This window comes from Vicia villosa, unplaced genomic scaffold, assembly GCF_029867415.1.
Source record: "Vicia villosa cultivar HV-30 ecotype Madison, WI unplaced genomic scaffold, Vvil1.0 ctg.003460F_1_1, whole genome shotgun sequence".
NCBI lineage: Eukaryota > Viridiplantae > Streptophyta > Magnoliopsida > Fabales > Fabaceae > Vicia > Vicia villosa.
The window spans coordinates 236,503-252,882 of NW_026706210.1; the positions used below are offsets into that span (position 1 = coordinate 236,503).

General features: G+C 30.9%; 8 non-coding genes across 8 annotated transcripts; all 8 read left to right on the top strand.

Moving 5' to 3' along the window:
- The first annotated feature begins 1,876 nt into the window (after positions 1–1,876).
- On the top strand, positions 1,877–1,958 carry TRNAS-GCU (transfer RNA serine (anticodon GCU)). Its single transcript has one exon. It is a non-coding gene; the product is annotated as a tRNA-Ser (tRNA).
- Positions 1,959–3,877: 1,919 nt separating this feature from the next.
- Positions 3,878–3,959, top strand: TRNAS-GCU (transfer RNA serine (anticodon GCU)). The gene has a single exon. It is a non-coding gene; the product is annotated as a tRNA-Ser (tRNA).
- Positions 3,960–5,878: 1,919 nt separating this feature from the next.
- TRNAS-GCU (transfer RNA serine (anticodon GCU)) lies at positions 5,879–5,960 on the top strand. The gene has a single exon. It is a non-coding gene; the product is annotated as a tRNA-Ser (tRNA).
- A 1,918-nt stretch (positions 5,961–7,878) lies between these two features.
- Positions 7,879–7,960, top strand: TRNAS-GCU (transfer RNA serine (anticodon GCU)). Its single transcript has one exon. It is a non-coding gene; the product is annotated as a tRNA-Ser (tRNA).
- Positions 7,961–9,878: 1,918 nt separating this feature from the next.
- Positions 9,879–9,960, top strand: TRNAS-GCU (transfer RNA serine (anticodon GCU)). The gene has a single exon. It is a non-coding gene; the product is annotated as a tRNA-Ser (tRNA).
- A 1,917-nt stretch (positions 9,961–11,877) lies between these two features.
- On the top strand, positions 11,878–11,959 carry TRNAS-GCU (transfer RNA serine (anticodon GCU)). Its single transcript has one exon. It is a non-coding gene; the product is annotated as a tRNA-Ser (tRNA).
- Positions 11,960–13,876: 1,917 nt separating this feature from the next.
- TRNAS-GCU (transfer RNA serine (anticodon GCU)) lies at positions 13,877–13,958 on the top strand. Its single transcript has one exon. It is a non-coding gene; the product is annotated as a tRNA-Ser (tRNA).
- Positions 13,959–15,875: 1,917 nt separating this feature from the next.
- On the top strand, positions 15,876–15,957 carry TRNAS-GCU (transfer RNA serine (anticodon GCU)). Its single transcript has one exon. It is a non-coding gene; the product is annotated as a tRNA-Ser (tRNA).
- Positions 15,958–16,380: the final 423 nt, after the last annotated feature.

The window sequence follows — 16,380 nt, forward strand, 5'->3', positions numbered from 1 at the left end:
CATCTCAATTTTCAAACCAAAGATAAAATCGGAAAAATACTTGCTAAATCCAATCATTACAATGGTTTTCTATCTTGAGCCTTGGAGTGGTTGTTTATATCAATTACTCAATCTCAGTAGAACTTAATTAGTCATTACGTGCCACTAAGAGCAACCACCCATCTGAAATATACCATATTAAAATTCCCATCCTTTTTAGATCATCCTTTATTTTACCATTTGTTTAAGAACATACTACTTAAATATGGTTTCAAAGAGATGATTAAGAAGAGCTAGTAACACTTGAATACCCTTCTGTTTAGATTAATCCAAATTCCAAAAGTCTTGATGATTTCTTTTGTGCTTTGGCTACACAAGTCTCATTACACTCATAATTCTTTGAGAACTATCAATTTAAATCTACTATCTAGAATCTTCTTTGAAATCTGATTTTTTTTAGTACATCAGGTTTAGGTACGGCTAGAGCAAATCTATTAAGTTTTAAAATAACTTTGTCTTGTATCACTCCAAAACACACTCCCACATAACACTTAATGTCACTCTTTGATTGAGTTCCTGTAGTTGTGCCAATGACAAAGTTTCTTTGATCATGTGAGTCCATGTTTGTGTGCTTGCAAATTGAAATAAGAACAAATGCAACAAAATTCTCTAAAATGGTATCCTCAAACTCCATAGATTTAACTTTACTATTGGAAGTGAAGCAAGCATTTGAGTGATCACTCTATATCTAGAGATATTACATATACTACTAATGTTATGCATTGTTTGCTAATTGTTCATGAAATGATTTTACTTTCATGAATCTAATTATGGACGTGTGAATTTTCTAACCAAGTCACAAAGCTTATGAGTTTTAAAAGACACTCAACACCGTATTCATGATGAAGTTATTTGGATTTAAACCATCTTTTTGTTTTTATCTGATGAGCCACGAGATATCTTAAACTAAAAATTTAAGTGTATAACAACAAAGAAATAAAGGTCGGGCAATTCTTATTTTAATGATTTTGGAATGAAAGTTTGCAAGAGTGCCCCAATTGGATGAAATTTTTCAGCTTGTAAAACAAAATACATGTTGAGAAACACATCTTAATTAGAGTAGAAATTGTTTTCAAATATTCTAATACATTTCTATTCAAATAAAATGTGCAGGGAGGGGTATTTAAAAAATGGAAGGCACTAAAATTCATGTTAAGGAAAAATATAACCAATTTTGAAGGTATTGTTTTTGAAAAAAGGTTATCTAAGTTATAGAAAGGAAGTTTTTGCCACCACTTTGACATGTGAAATTACATTTTGAAGGAACAAACCATCATGTTCAGTCTTTCTTCAATCTATAGTAAACTAAAACTGAATAGACATACTAAACAATCCTCTTGTCCTTGAGTAAGATCTTAAGAGAGAAGGCTCAAATTCAACATTGTTTCTCTCATTTTTCAAAAAACAAGTGTTGTTATCCGTGTTACTATGCAATGCATCAAGATATGAATCTTCAACAATTTAGCATATAGTAGTCCGATATCCAAATAAATATAAAAGTTTGTGTGTTTGGTGTTTTCTTTGGTTTCGAACAACTTTTTTTTGGATATTGTAGACTTTTATAAAAATATCAAAATTGAATTTTAGTGGTACCACATTTTTACAGTCAGGTGGTTTCGACGACATTCTCGTGAAGAAGTTATGAATATGCAACGTTTTAATATATTTCAAGATGTGAACTATTAATATGATATTATGGAAAAAAAAACCAATTTCTTAAATTGACATCTTTTATGAATGCGAAACTTACTCAAGTTTTATAAAATTATAATATTTGTTCGACTTAATCATTTTGAGTAGAAATTTTAAGAAAATGACTTTCACAACAATACAAGCAGTCGCTTTGGCCGAGTGGTTAAGGCGTGTGCCTGCTAAGTACATGGGGTTTCCCCGCGAGAGTTCGAATCTCTCAGGCGACGGGTATTACTTTTTATTACATATAAAAATTGACGCTAGTGTGCCATCTCAATTTTCAAACCAAAGATAAAATCGGAAAAATACTTGCTAAATCCAATCATTACAATGGTTTTCTATCTTGAGCCTTGGAGTGGTTGTTTATATCAATTACTCAATCTCAGTAGAACTTAATTAGTCATTACGTGCCACTAAGAGCAACCACCCATCTGAAATATACCATATTAAAATTCCCATCCTTTTTAGATCATCCTTTATTTTACCATTTGTTTAAGAACATACTACTTAAATATGGTTTCAAAGAGATGATTAAGAAGAGCTAGTAACACTTGAATACCCTTCTGTTTAGATTAATCCAAATTCCAAAAGTCTTGATGATTTCTTTTGTGCTTTGGCTACACAAGTCTCATTACACTCATAATTCTTTGAGAACTATCAATTTAAATCTACTATCTAGAATCTTCTTTGAAATCTGATTTTTTTTAGTACATCAGGTTTAGGTACGGCTAGAGCAAATCTATTAAGTTTTAAAATAACTTTGTCTTGTATCACTCCAAAACACACTCCCACATAACACTTAATGTCACTCTTTGATTGAGTTCCTGTAGTTGTGCCAATGACAAAGTTTCTTTGATCATGTGAGTCCATGTTTGTGTGCTTGCAAATTGAAATAAGAACAAATGCAACAAAATTCTCTAAAATGGTATCCTCAAACTCCATAGATTTAACTTTACTATTGGAAGTGAAGCAAGCATTTGAGTGATCACTCTATATCTAGAGATATTACATATACTACTAATGTTATGCATTGTTTGCTAATTGTTCATGAAATGATTTTACTTTCATGAATCTAATTATGGACGTGTGAATTTTCTAACCAAGTCACAAAGCTTATGAGTTTTAAAAGACACTCAACACCGTATTCATGATGAAGTTATTTGGATTTAAACCATCTTTTTGTTTTTATCTGATGAGCCACGAGATATCTTAAACTAAAAATTTAAGTGTATAACAACAAAGAAATAAAGGTCGGGCAATTCTTATTTTAATGATTTTGGAATGAAAGTTTGCAAGAGTGCCCCAATTGGATGAAATTTTTCAGCTTGTAAAACAAAATACATGTTGAGAAACACATCTTAATTAGAGTAGAAATTGTTTTCAAATATTCTAATACATTTCTATTCAAATAAAATGTGCAGGGAGGGGTATTTAAAAAATGGAAGGCACTAAAATTCATGTTAAGGAAAAATATAACCAATTTTGAAGGTATTGTTTTTGAAAAAAGGTTATCTAAGTTATAGAAAGGAAGTTTTTGCCACCACTTTGACATGTGAAATTACATTTTGAAGGAACAAACCATCATGTTCAGTCTTTCTTCAATCTATAGTAAACTAAAACTGAATAGACATACTAAACAATCCTCTTGTCCTTGAGTAAGATCTTAAGAGAGAAGGCTCAAATTCAACATTGTTTCTCTCATTTTTCAAAAAACAAGTGTTGTTATCCGTGTTACTATGCAATGCATCAAGATATGAATCTTCAACAATTTAGCATATAGTAGTCCGATATCCAAATAAATATAAAAGTTTGTGTGTTTGGTGTTTTCTTTGGTTTCGAACAACTTTTTTTTGGATATTGTAGACTTTTATAAAAATATCAAAATTGAATTTTAGTGGTACCACATTTTTACAGTCAGGTGGTTTCGACGACATTCTCGTGAAGAAGTTATGAATATGCAACGTTTTAATATATTTCAAGATGTGAACTATTAATATGATATTATGGAAAAAAAAAACCAATTTCTTAAATTGACATCTTTTATGAATGCGAAACTTACTCAAGTTTTATAAAATTATAATATTTGTTCGACTTAATCATTTTGAGTAGAAATTTTAAGAAAATGACTTTCACAACAATACAAGCAGTCGCTTTGGCCGAGTGGTTAAGGCGTGTGCCTGCTAAGTACATGGGGTTTCCCCGCGAGAGTTCGAATCTCTCAGGCGACGGGTATTACTTTTTATTACATATAAAAATTGACGCTAGTGTGCCATCTCAATTTTCAAACCAAAGATAAAATCGGAAAAATACTTGCTAAATCCAATCATTACAATGGTTTTCTATCTTGAGCCTTGGAGTGGTTGTTTATATCAATTACTCAATCTCAGTAGAACTTAATTAGTCATTACGTGCCACTAAGAGCAACCACCCATCTGAAATATACCATATAAAAATTCCCATCCTTTTCAGATCATCCTTTATTTTACCATTTGTTTAAGAACATACTACTTAAATATGGTTTCAAAGAGATGATTAAGAAGAGCTAGTAACACTTGAATACCCTTCTGTTTAGATTAATCCAAATTCCAAAAGTCTTGATGATTTCTTTTGTGCTTTGGCTACACAAGTCTCATTACACTCATAATTCTTTGAGAACTATCAATTTAAATCTACTATCTAGAATCTTCTTTGAAATCTGATTTTTTTTAGTACATCAGGTTTAGGTACGGCTAGAGCAAATCTATTAAGTTTTAAAATAACTTTGTCTTGTATCACTCCAAAACACACTCCCACATAACACTTAATGTCACTCTTTGATTGAGTTCCTGTAGTTGTGCCAATGACAAAGTTTCTTTGATCATGTGAGTCCATGTTTGTGTGCTTGCAAATTGAAATAAGAACAAATGCAACAAAATTCTCTAAAATGGTATCCTCAAACTCCATAGATTTAACTTTACTATTGGAAGTGAAGCAAGCATTTGAGTGATCACTCTATATCTAGAGATATTACATATACTACTAATGTTATGCATTGTTTGCTAATTGTTCATGAAATGATTTTACTTTCATGAATCTAATTATGGACGTGTGAATTTTCTAACCAAGTCACAAAGCTTATGAGTTTTAAAAGACACTCAACACCGTATTCATGATGAAGTTATTTGGATTTAAACCATCTTTTTGTTTTTATCTGATGAGCCACGAGATATCTTAAACTAAAAATTTAAGTGTATAACAACAAAGAAATAAAGGTCGGGCAATTCTTATTTTAATGATTTTGGAATGAAAGTTTGCAAGAGTGCCCCAATTGGATGAAATTTTTCAGCTTGTAAAACAAAATACATGTTGAGAAACACATCTTAATTAGAGTAGAAATTGTTTTCAAATATTCTAATACATTTCTATTCAAATAAAATGTGCAGGGAGGGGTATTTAAAAAATGGAAGGCACTAAAATTCATGTTAAGGAAAAATATAACCAATTTTGAAGGTATTGTTTTTGAAAAAAGGTTATCTAAGTTATAGAAAGGAAGTTTTTGCCACCACTTTGACATGTGAAATTACATTTTGAAGGAACAAACCATCATGTTCAGTCTTTCTTCAATCTATAGTAAACTAAAACTGAATAGACATACTAAACAATCCTCTTGTCCTTGAGTAAGATCTTAAGAGAGAAGGCTCAAATTCAACATTGTTTCTCTCATTTTTCAAAAAACAAGTGTTGTTATCCGTGTTACTATGCAATGCATCAAGATATGAATCTTCAACAATTTAGCATATAGTAGTCCGATATCCAAATAAATATAAAAGTTTGTGTGTTTGGTGTTTTCTTTGGTTTCGAACAACTTTTTTTTGGATATTGTAGACTTTTATAAAAATATCAAAATTGAATTTTAGTGGTACCACATTTTTACAGTCAGGTGGTTTCGACGACATTCTCGTGAAGAAGTTATGAATATGCAACGTTTTAATATATTTCAAGATGTGAACTATTAATATGATATTATGGAAAAAAAAAACCAATTTCTTAAATTGACATCTTTTATGAATGCGAAACTTACTCAAGTTTTATAAAATTATAATATTTGTTCGACTTAATCATTTTGAGTAGAAATTTTAAGAAAATGACTTTCACAACAATACAAGCAGTCGCTTTGGCCGAGTGGTTAAGGCGTGTGCCTGCTAAGTACATGGGGTTTCCCCGCGAGAGTTCGAATCTCTCAGGCGACGGGTATTACTTTTTATTACATATAAAAATTGACGCTAGTGTGCCATCTCAATTTTCAAACCAAAGATAAAATCGGAAAAATACTTGCTAAATCCAATCATTACAATGGTTTTCTATCTTGAGCCTTGGAGTGGTTGTTTATATCAATTACTCAATCTCAGTAGAACTTAATTAGTCATTACGTGCCACTAAGAGCAACCACCCATCTGAAATATACCATATAAAAATTCCCATCCTTTTCAGATCATCCTTTATTTTACCATTTGTTTAAGAACATACTACTTAAATATGGTTTCAAAGAGATGATTAAGAAGAGCTAGTAACACTTGAATACCCTTCTGTTTAGATTAATCCAAATTCCAAAAGTCTTGATGATTTCTTTTGTGCTTTGGCTACACAAGTCTCATTACACTCATAATTCTTTGAGAACTATCAATTTAAATCTACTATCTAGAATCTTCTTTGAAATCTGATTTTTTTTAGTACATCAGGTTTAGGTACGGCTAGAGCAAATCTATTAAGTTTTAAAATAACTTTGTCTTGTATCACTCCAAAACACACTCCCACATAACACTTAATGTCACTCTTTGATTGAGTTCCTGTAGTTGTGCCAATGACAAAGTTTCTTTGATCATGTGAGTCCATGTTTGTGTGCTTGCAAATTGAAATAAGAACAAATGCAACAAAATTCTCTAAAATGGTATCCTCAAACTCCATAGATTTAACTTTACTATTGGAAGTGAAGCAAGCATTTGAGTGATCACTCTATATCTAGAGATATTACATATACTACTAATGTTATGCATTGTTTGCTAATTGTTCATGAAATGATTTTACTTTCATGAATCTAATTATGGACGTGTGAATTTTCTAACCAAGTCACAAAGCTTATGAGTTTTAAAAGACACTCAACACCGTATTCATGATGAAGTTATTTGGATTTAAACCATCTTTTTGTTTTTATCTGATGAGCCACGAGATATCTTAAACTAAAAATTTAAGTGTATAACAACAAAGAAATAAAGGTCGGGCAATTCTTATTTTAATGATTTTGGAATGAAAGTTTGCAAGAGTGCCCCAATTGGATGAAATTTTTCAGCTTGTAAAACAAAATACATGTTGAGAAACACATCTTAATTAGAGTAGAAATTGTTTTCAAATATTCTAATACATTTCTATTCAAATAAAATGTGCAGGGAGGGGTATTTAAAAAATGGAAGGCACTAAAATTCATGTTAAGGAAAAATATAACCAATTTTGAAGGTATTGTTTTTGAAAAAAGGTTATCTAAGTTATAGAAAGGAAGTTTTTGCCACCACTTTGACATGTGAAATTACATTTTGAAGGAACAAACCATCATGTTCAGTCTTTCTTCAATCTATAGTAAACTAAAACTGAATAGACATACTAAACAATCCTCTTGTCCTTGAGTAAGATCTTAAGAGAGAAGGCTCAAATTCAACATTGTTTCTCTCATTTTTCAAAAAACAAGTGTTGTTATCCGTGTTACTATGCAATGCATCAAGATATGAATCTTCAACAATTTAGCATATAGTAGTCCGATATCCAAATAAATATAAAAGTTTGTGTGTTTGGTGTTTTCTTTGGTTTCGAACAACTTTTTTTTGGATATTGTAGACTTTTATAAAAATATCAAAATTGAATTTTAGTGGTACCACATTTTTACAGTCAGGTGGTTTCGACGACATTCTCGTGAAGAAGTTATGAATATGCAACGTTTTAATATATTTCAAGATGTGAACTATTAATATGATATTATGGAAAAAAAAACCAATTTCTTAAATTGACATCTTTTATGAATGCGAAACTTACTCAAGTTTTATAAAATTATAATATTTGTTCGACTTAATCATTTTGAGTAGAAATTTTAAGAAAATGACTTTCACAACAATACAAGCAGTCGCTTTGGCCGAGTGGTTAAGGCGTGTGCCTGCTAAGTACATGGGGTTTCCCCGCGAGAGTTCGAATCTCTCAGGCGACGGGTATTACTTTTTATTACATATAAAAATTGACGCTAGTGTGCCATCTCAATTTTCAAACCAAAGATAAAATCGGAAAAATACTTGCTAAATCCAATCATTACAATGGTTTTCTATCTTGAGCCTTGGAGTGGTTGTTTATATCAATTACTCAATCTCAGTAGAACTTAATTAGTCATTACGTGCCACTAAGAGCAACCACCCATCTGAAATATACCATATAAAAATTCCCATCCTTTTCAGATCATCCTTTATTTTACCATTTGTTTAAGAACATACTACTTAAATATGGTTTCAAAGAGATGATTAAGAAGAGCTAGTAACACTTGAATACCCTTCTGTTTAGATTAATCCAAATTCCAAAAGTCTTGATGATTTCTTTTGTGCTTTGGCTACACAAGTCTCATTACACTCATAATTCTTTGAGAACTATCAATTTAAATCTACTATCTAGAATCTTCTTTGAAATCTGATTTTTTTTAGTACATCAGGTTTAGGTACGGCTAGAGCAAATCTATTAAGTTTTAAAATAACTTTGTCTTGTATCACTCCAAAACACACTCCCACATAACACTTAATGTCACTCTTTGATTGAGTTCCTGTAGTTGTGCCAATGACAAAGTTTCTTTGATCATGTGAGTCCATGTTTGTGTGCTTGCAAATTGAAATAAGAACAAATGCAACAAAATTCTCTAAAATGGTATCCTCAAACTCCATAGATTTAACTTTACTATTGGAAGTGAAGCAAGCATTTGAGTGATCACTCTATATCTAGAGATATTACATATACTACTAATGTTATGCATTGTTTGCTAATTGTTCATGAAATGATTTTACTTTCATGAATCTAATTATGGACGTGTGAATTTTCTAACCAAGTCACAAAGCTTATGAGTTTTAAAAGACACTCAACACCGTATTCATGATGAAGTTATTTGGATTTAAACCATCTTTTTGTTTTTATCTGATGAGCCACGAGATATCTTAAACTAAAAATTTAAGTGTATAACAACAAAGAAATAAAGGTCGGGCAATTCTTATTTTAATGATTTTGGAATGAAAGTTTGCAAGAGTGCCCCAATTGGATGAAATTTTTCAGCTTGTAAAACAAAATACATGTTGAGAAACACATCTTAATTAGAGTAGAAATTGTTTTCAAATATTCTAATACATTTCTATTCAAATAAAATGTGCAGGGAGGGGTATTTAAAAAATGGAAGGCACTAAAATTCATGTTAAGGAAAAATATAACCAATTTTGAAGGTATTGTTTTTGAAAAAAGGTTATCTAAGTTATAGAAAGGAAGTTTTTGCCACCACTTTGACATGTGAAATTACATTTTGAAGGAACAAACCATCATGTTCAGTCTTTCTTCAATCTATAGTAAACTAAAACTGAATAGACATACTAAACAATCCTCTTGTCCTTGAGTAAGATCTTAAGAGAGAAGGCTCAAATTCAACATTGTTTCTCTCATTTTTCAAAAAACAAGTGTTGTTATCCGTGTTACTATGCAATGCATCAAGATATGAATCTTCAACAATTTAGCATATAGTAGTCCGATATCCAAATAAACATAAAAGTTTGTGTGTTTGGTGTTTTCTTTGGTTTCGAACAACTTTTTTTTGGATATTGTAGACTTTTATAAAAATATCAAAATTGAATTTTAGTGGTACCACATTTTTACAGTCAGGTGGTTTCGACGACATTCTCGTGAAGAAGTTATGAATATGCAACGTTTTAATATATTTCAAGATGTGAACTATTAATATGATATTATGGAAAAAAAAACCAATTTCTTAAATTGACATCTTTTATGAATGCGAAACTTACTCAAGTTTTATAAAATTATAATATTTGTTCGACTTAATCATTTTGAGTAGAAATTTTAAGAAAATGACTTTCACAACAATACAAGCAGTCGCTTTGGCCGAGTGGTTAAGGCGTGTGCCTGCTAAGTACATGGGGTTTCCCCGCGAGAGTTCGAATCTCTCAGGCGACGGGTATTACTTTTTATTACATATAAAAATTGACGCTAGTGTGCCATCTCAATTTTCAAACCAAAGATAAAATCGGAAAAATACTTGCTAAATCCAATCATTACAATGGTTTTCTATCTTGAGCCTTGGAGTGGTTGTTTATATCAATTACTCAATCTCAGTAGAACTTAATTAGTCATTACGTGCCACTAAGAGCAACCACCCATCTGAAATATACCATATAAAAATTCCCATCCTTTTCAGATCATCCTTTATTTTACCATTTGTTTAAGAACATACTACTTAAATATGGTTTCAAAGAGATGATTAAGAAGAGCTAGTAACACTTGAATACCCTTCTGTTTAGATTAATCCAAATTCCAAAAGTCTTGATGATTTCTTTTGTGCTTTGGCTACACAAGTCTCATTACACTCATAATTCTTTGAGAACTATCAATTTAAATCTACTATCTAGAATCTTCTTTGAAATCTGATTTTTTTTAGTACATCAGGTTTAGGTACGGCTAGAGCAAATCTATTAAGTTTTAAAATAACTTTGTCTTGTATCACTCCAAAACACACTCCCACATAACACTTAATGTCACTCTTTGATTGAGTTCCTGTAGTTGTGCCAATGACAAAGTTTCTTTGATCATGTGAGTCCATGTTTGTGTGCTTGCAAATTGAAATAAGAACAAATGCAACAAAATTCTCTAAAATGGTATCCTCAAACTCCATAGATTTAACTTTACTATTGGAAGTGAAGCAAGCATTTGAGTGATCACTCTATATCTAGAGATATTACATATACTACTAATGTTATGCATTGTTTGCTAATTGTTCATGAAATGATTTTACTTTCATGAATCTAATTATGGACGTGTGAATTTTCTAACCAAGTCACAAAGCTTATGAGTTTTAAAAGACACTCAACACCGTATTCATGATGAAGTTATTTGGATTTAAACCATCTTTTTGTTTTTATCTGATGAGCCACGAGATATCTTAAACTAAAAATTTAAGTGTATAACAACAAAGAAATAAAGGTCGGGCAATTCTTATTTTAATGATTTTGGAATGAAAGTTTGCAAGAGTGCCCCAATTGGATGAAATTTTTCAGCTTGTAAAACAAAATACATGTTGAGAAACACATCTTAATTAGAGTAGAAATTGTTTTCAAATATTCTAATACATTTCTATTCAAATAAAATGTGCAGGGAGGGGTATTTAAAAAATGGAAGGCACTAAAATTCATGTTAAGGAAAAATATAACCAATTTTGAAGGTATTGTTTTTGAAAAAAGGTTATCTAAGTTATAGAAAGGAAGTTTTTGCCACCACTTTGACATGTGAAATTACATTTTGAAGGAACAAACCATCATGTTCAGTCTTTCTTCAATCTATAGTAAACTAAAACTGAATAGACATACTAAACAATCCTCTTGTCCTTGAGTAAGATCTTAAGAGAGAAGGCTCAAATTCAACATTGTTTCTCTCATTTTTCAAAAAACAAGTGTTGTTATCCGTGTTACTATGCAATGCATCAAGATATGAATCTTCAACAATTTAGCATATAGTAGTCCGATATCCAAATAAACATAAAAGTTTGTGTGTTTGGTGTTTTCTTTGGTTTCGAACAACTTTTTTTTGGATATTGTAGACTTTTATAAAAATATCAAAATTGAATTTTAGTGGTACCACATTTTTACAGTCAGGTGGTTTCGACGACATTCTCGTGAAGAAGTTATGAATATGCAACGTTTTAATATATTTCAAGATGTGAACTATTAATATGATATTATGGAAAAAAAACCAATTTCTTAAATTGACATCTTTTATGAATGCGAAACTTACTCAAGTTTTATAAAATTATAATATTTGTTCGACTTAATCATTTTGAGTAGAAATTTTAAGAAAATGACTTTCACAACAATACAAGCAGTCGCTTTGGCCGAGTGGTTAAGGCGTGTGCCTGCTAAGTACATGGGGTTTCCCCGCGAGAGTTCGAATCTCTCAGGCGACGGGTATTACTTTTTATTACATATAAAAATTGACGCTAGTGTGCCATCTCAATTTTCAAACCAAAGATAAAATCGGAAAAATACTTGCTAAATCCAATCATTACAATGGTTTTCTATCTTGAGCCTTGGAGTGGTTGTTTATATCAATTACTCAATCTCAGTAGAACTTAATTAGTCATTACGTGCCACTAAGAGCAACCACCCATCTGAAATATACCATATAAAAATTCCCATCCTTTTCAGATCATCCTTTATTTTACCATTTGTTTAAGAACATACTACTTAAATATGGTTTCAAAGAGATGATTAAGAAGAGCTAGTAACACTTGAATACCCTTCTGTTTAGATTAATCCAAATTCCAAAAGTCTTGATGATTTCTTTTGTGCTTTGGCTACACAAGTCTCATTACACTCATAATTCTTTGAGAACTATCAATTTAAATCTACTATCTAGAATCTTCTTTGAAATCTGATTTTTTTTAGTACATCAGGTTTAGGTACGGCTAGAGCAAATCTATTAAGTTTTAAAATAACTTTGTCTTGTATCACTCCAAAACACACTCCCACATAACACTTAATGTCACTCTTTGATTGAGTTCCTGTAGTTGTGCCAATGACAAAGTTTCTTTGATCATGTGAGTCCATGTTTGTGTGCTTGCAAATTGAAATAAGAACAAATGCAACAAAATTCTCTAAAATGGTATCCTCAAACTCCATAGATTTAACTTTACTATTGGAAGTGAAGCAAGCATTTGAGTGATCACTCTATATCTAGAGATATTACATATACTACTAATGTTATGCATTGTTTGCTAATTGTTCATGAAATGATTTTACTTTCATGAATCTAATTATGGACGTGTGAATTTTCTAACCAAGTCACAAAGCTTATGAGTTTTAAAAGACACTCAACACCGTATTCATGATGAAGTTATTTGGATTTAAACCATCTTTTTGTTTTTATCTGATGAGCCACGAGATATCTTAAACTAAAAATTTAAGTGTATAACAACAAAGAAATAAAGGTCGGGCAATTCTTATTTTAATGATTTTGGAATGAAAGTTTGCAAGAGTGCCCCAATTGGATGAAATTTTTCAGCTTGTAAAACAAAATACATGTTGAGAAACACATCTTAATTAGAGTAGAAATTGTTTTCAAATATTCTAATACATTTCTATTCAAATAAAATGTGCAGGGAGGGGTATTTAAAAAATGGAAGGCACTAAAATTCATGTTAAGGAAAAATATAACCAATTTTGAAGGTATTGTTTTTGAAAAAAGGTTATCTAAGTTATAGAAAGGAAGTTTTTGCCACCACTTTGACATGTGAAATTACATTTTGAAGGAACAAACCATCATGTTCAGTCTTTCTTCAATCTATAGTAAACTAAAACTGAATAGACATACTAAACAATCCTCTTGTCCTTGAGTAAGATCTTAAGAGAGAAGGCTCAAATTCAACATTGTTTCTCTCATTTTTCAAAAAACAAGTGTTGTTATCCGTGTTACTATGCAATGCATCAAGATATGAATCTTCAACAATTTAGCATATAGTAGTCCGATATCCAAATAAACATAAAAGTTTGTGTGTTTGGTGTTTTCTTTGGTTTCGAACAACTTTTTTTTGGATATTGTAGACTTTTATAAAAATATCAAAATTGAATTTTAGTGGTACCACATTTTTACAGTCAGGTGGTTTCGACGACATTCTCGTGAAGAAGTTATGAATATGCAACGTTTTAATATATTTCAAGATGTGAACTATTAATATGATATTATGGAAAAAAAACCAATTTCTTAAATTGACATCTTTTATGAATGCGAAACTTACTCAAGTTTTATAAAATTATAATATTTGTTCGACTTAATCATTTTGAGTAGAAATTTTAAGAAAATGACTTTCACAACAATACAAGCAGTCGCTTTGGCCGAGTGGTTAAGGCGTGTGCCTGCTAAGTACATGGGGTTTCCCCGCGAGAGTTCGAATCTCTCAGGCGACGGGTATTACTTTTTATTACATATAAAAATTGACGCTAGTGTGCCATCTCAATTTTCAAACCAAAGATAAAATCGGAAAAATACTTGCTAAATCCAATCATTACAATGGTTTTCTATCTTGAGCCTTGGAGTGGTTGTTTATATCAATTACTCAATCTCAGTAGAACTTAATTAGTCATTACGTGCCACTAAGAGCAACCACCCATCTGAAATATACCATATAAAAATTCCCATCCTTTTCAGATCATCCTTTATTTTACCATTTGTTTAAGAACATACTACTTAAATATGGTTTCAAAGAGATGATTAAGAAGAGCTAGTAACACTTGAATACCCTTCTGTTTAGATTAATCCAAATTCCAAAAGTCTTGATGATTTCTTTTGTGCTTTGGCTACACAAGTCTCATTACACTCATAATTCTTTGAGAACTATCAATTTAAATCTACTATCTAGAATCTTCTTTGAAATCTGATTTTTTTTAGTACATCAGGTTTAGGTACGGCTAGAGCAAATCTATTAAGTTTTAAAATAACTTTGTCTTGTATCACTCCAAAACACACTCCCACATAACACTTAATGTCACTCTTTGATTGAGTTCCTGTAGTTGTGCCAATGACAAAGTTTCTTTGATCATGTGAGTCCATGTTTGTGTGCTTGCAAATTGAAATAAGAACAAATGCAACAAAATTCTCTAAAATGGTATCCTCAAACTCCATAGATTTAACTTTACTATTGGAAGTGAAGCAAGCATTTGAGTGATCACTCTATATCTAGAGATATTACATATACTACTAATGTTATGCATTGTTTGCTAATTGTTCATGAAATGATTTTACTTTCATGAATCTAATTATGGACGTGTGAATTTTCTAACCAAGTCACAAAGCTTATGAGTTTTAAAAGACACTCAACACCGTATTCATGATGAAGTTATTTGGATTTAAACCATCTTTTTGTTTTTATCTGATGAGCCACGAGATATCTTAAACTAAAAATTTAAGTGTATAACAACAAAGAAATAAAGGTCGGGCAATTCTTATTTTAATGATTTTGGAATGAAAGTTTGCAAGAGTGCCCCAATTGGATGAAATTTTTCAGCTTGTAAAACAAAATACATGTTGAGAAACACATCTTAATTAGAGTAGAAATTGTTTTCAAATATTCTAATACATTTCTATTCAAATAAAATGTGCAGGGAGGGGTATTTAAAAAATGGAAGGCACTAAAATTCATGTTAAGGAAAAATATAACCAATTTTGAAGGTATTGTTTTTGAAAAAAGGTTATCTAAGTTATAGAAAGGAAGTTTTTGCCACCACTTTGACATGTGAAATTACATTTTGAAGGAACAAACCATCATGTTCAGTCTTTCTTCAATCTATAGTAAACTAAAACTGAATAGACATACTAAACAATCCTCTTGTCCTTGAGTAAGATCTTAAGAGAGAAGGCTCAAATTCAACATTGTTTCTCTCATTTTTCAAAAAACAAGTGTTGTTATCCGTGTTACTATGCAATGCATCAAGATATGAATCTTCAACAATTTAGCATATAGTAGTCCGATATCCAAATAAACATAAAAGTTTGTGTGTTTGGTGTTTTCTTTGGTTTCGAACAACTTTTTTTTGGATATTGTAGACTTTTATAAAAATATCAAAATTGAATTTTAGTGGTACCACATTTTTACAGTCAGGTGGTTTCGACGACATTCTCGTGAAGAAGTTATGAATATGCAACGTTTTAATATATTTCAAGATGTGAACTATTAATATGATATTATGGAAAAAAAACCAATTTCTTAAATTGACATCTTTTATGAATGCGAAACTTACTCAAGTTTTATAAAATTATAATATTTGTTCGACTTAATCATTTTGAGTAGAAATTTTAAGAAAATGACTTTCACAACAATACAAGCAGTCGCTTTGGCCGAGTGGTTAAGGCGTGTGCCTGCTAAGTACATGGGGTTTCCCCGCGAGAGTTCGAATCTCTCAGGCGACGGGTATTACTTTTTATTACATATAAAAATTGACGCTAGTGTGCCATCTCAATTTTCAAACCAAAGATAAAATCGGAAAAATACTTGCTAAATCCAATCATTACAATGGTTTTCTATCTTGAGCCTTGGAGTGGTTGTTTATATCAATTACTCAATCTCAGTAGAACTTAATTAGTCATTACGTGCCACTAAGAGCAACCACCCATCTGAAATATACCATATAAAAATTCCCATCCTTTTCAGATCATCCTTTATTTTACCATTTGTTTAAGAACATACTACTTAAATATGGTTTCAAAGAGATGATTAAGAAGAGCTAGTAACACTTGAATACCCTTCTGTTTAGATTAATCCAAATTCCAAAAGTCTTGATGATTTCTTTTGTGCTTTGGCTACACAAGTCTCATTACACTCATAATTCTTTG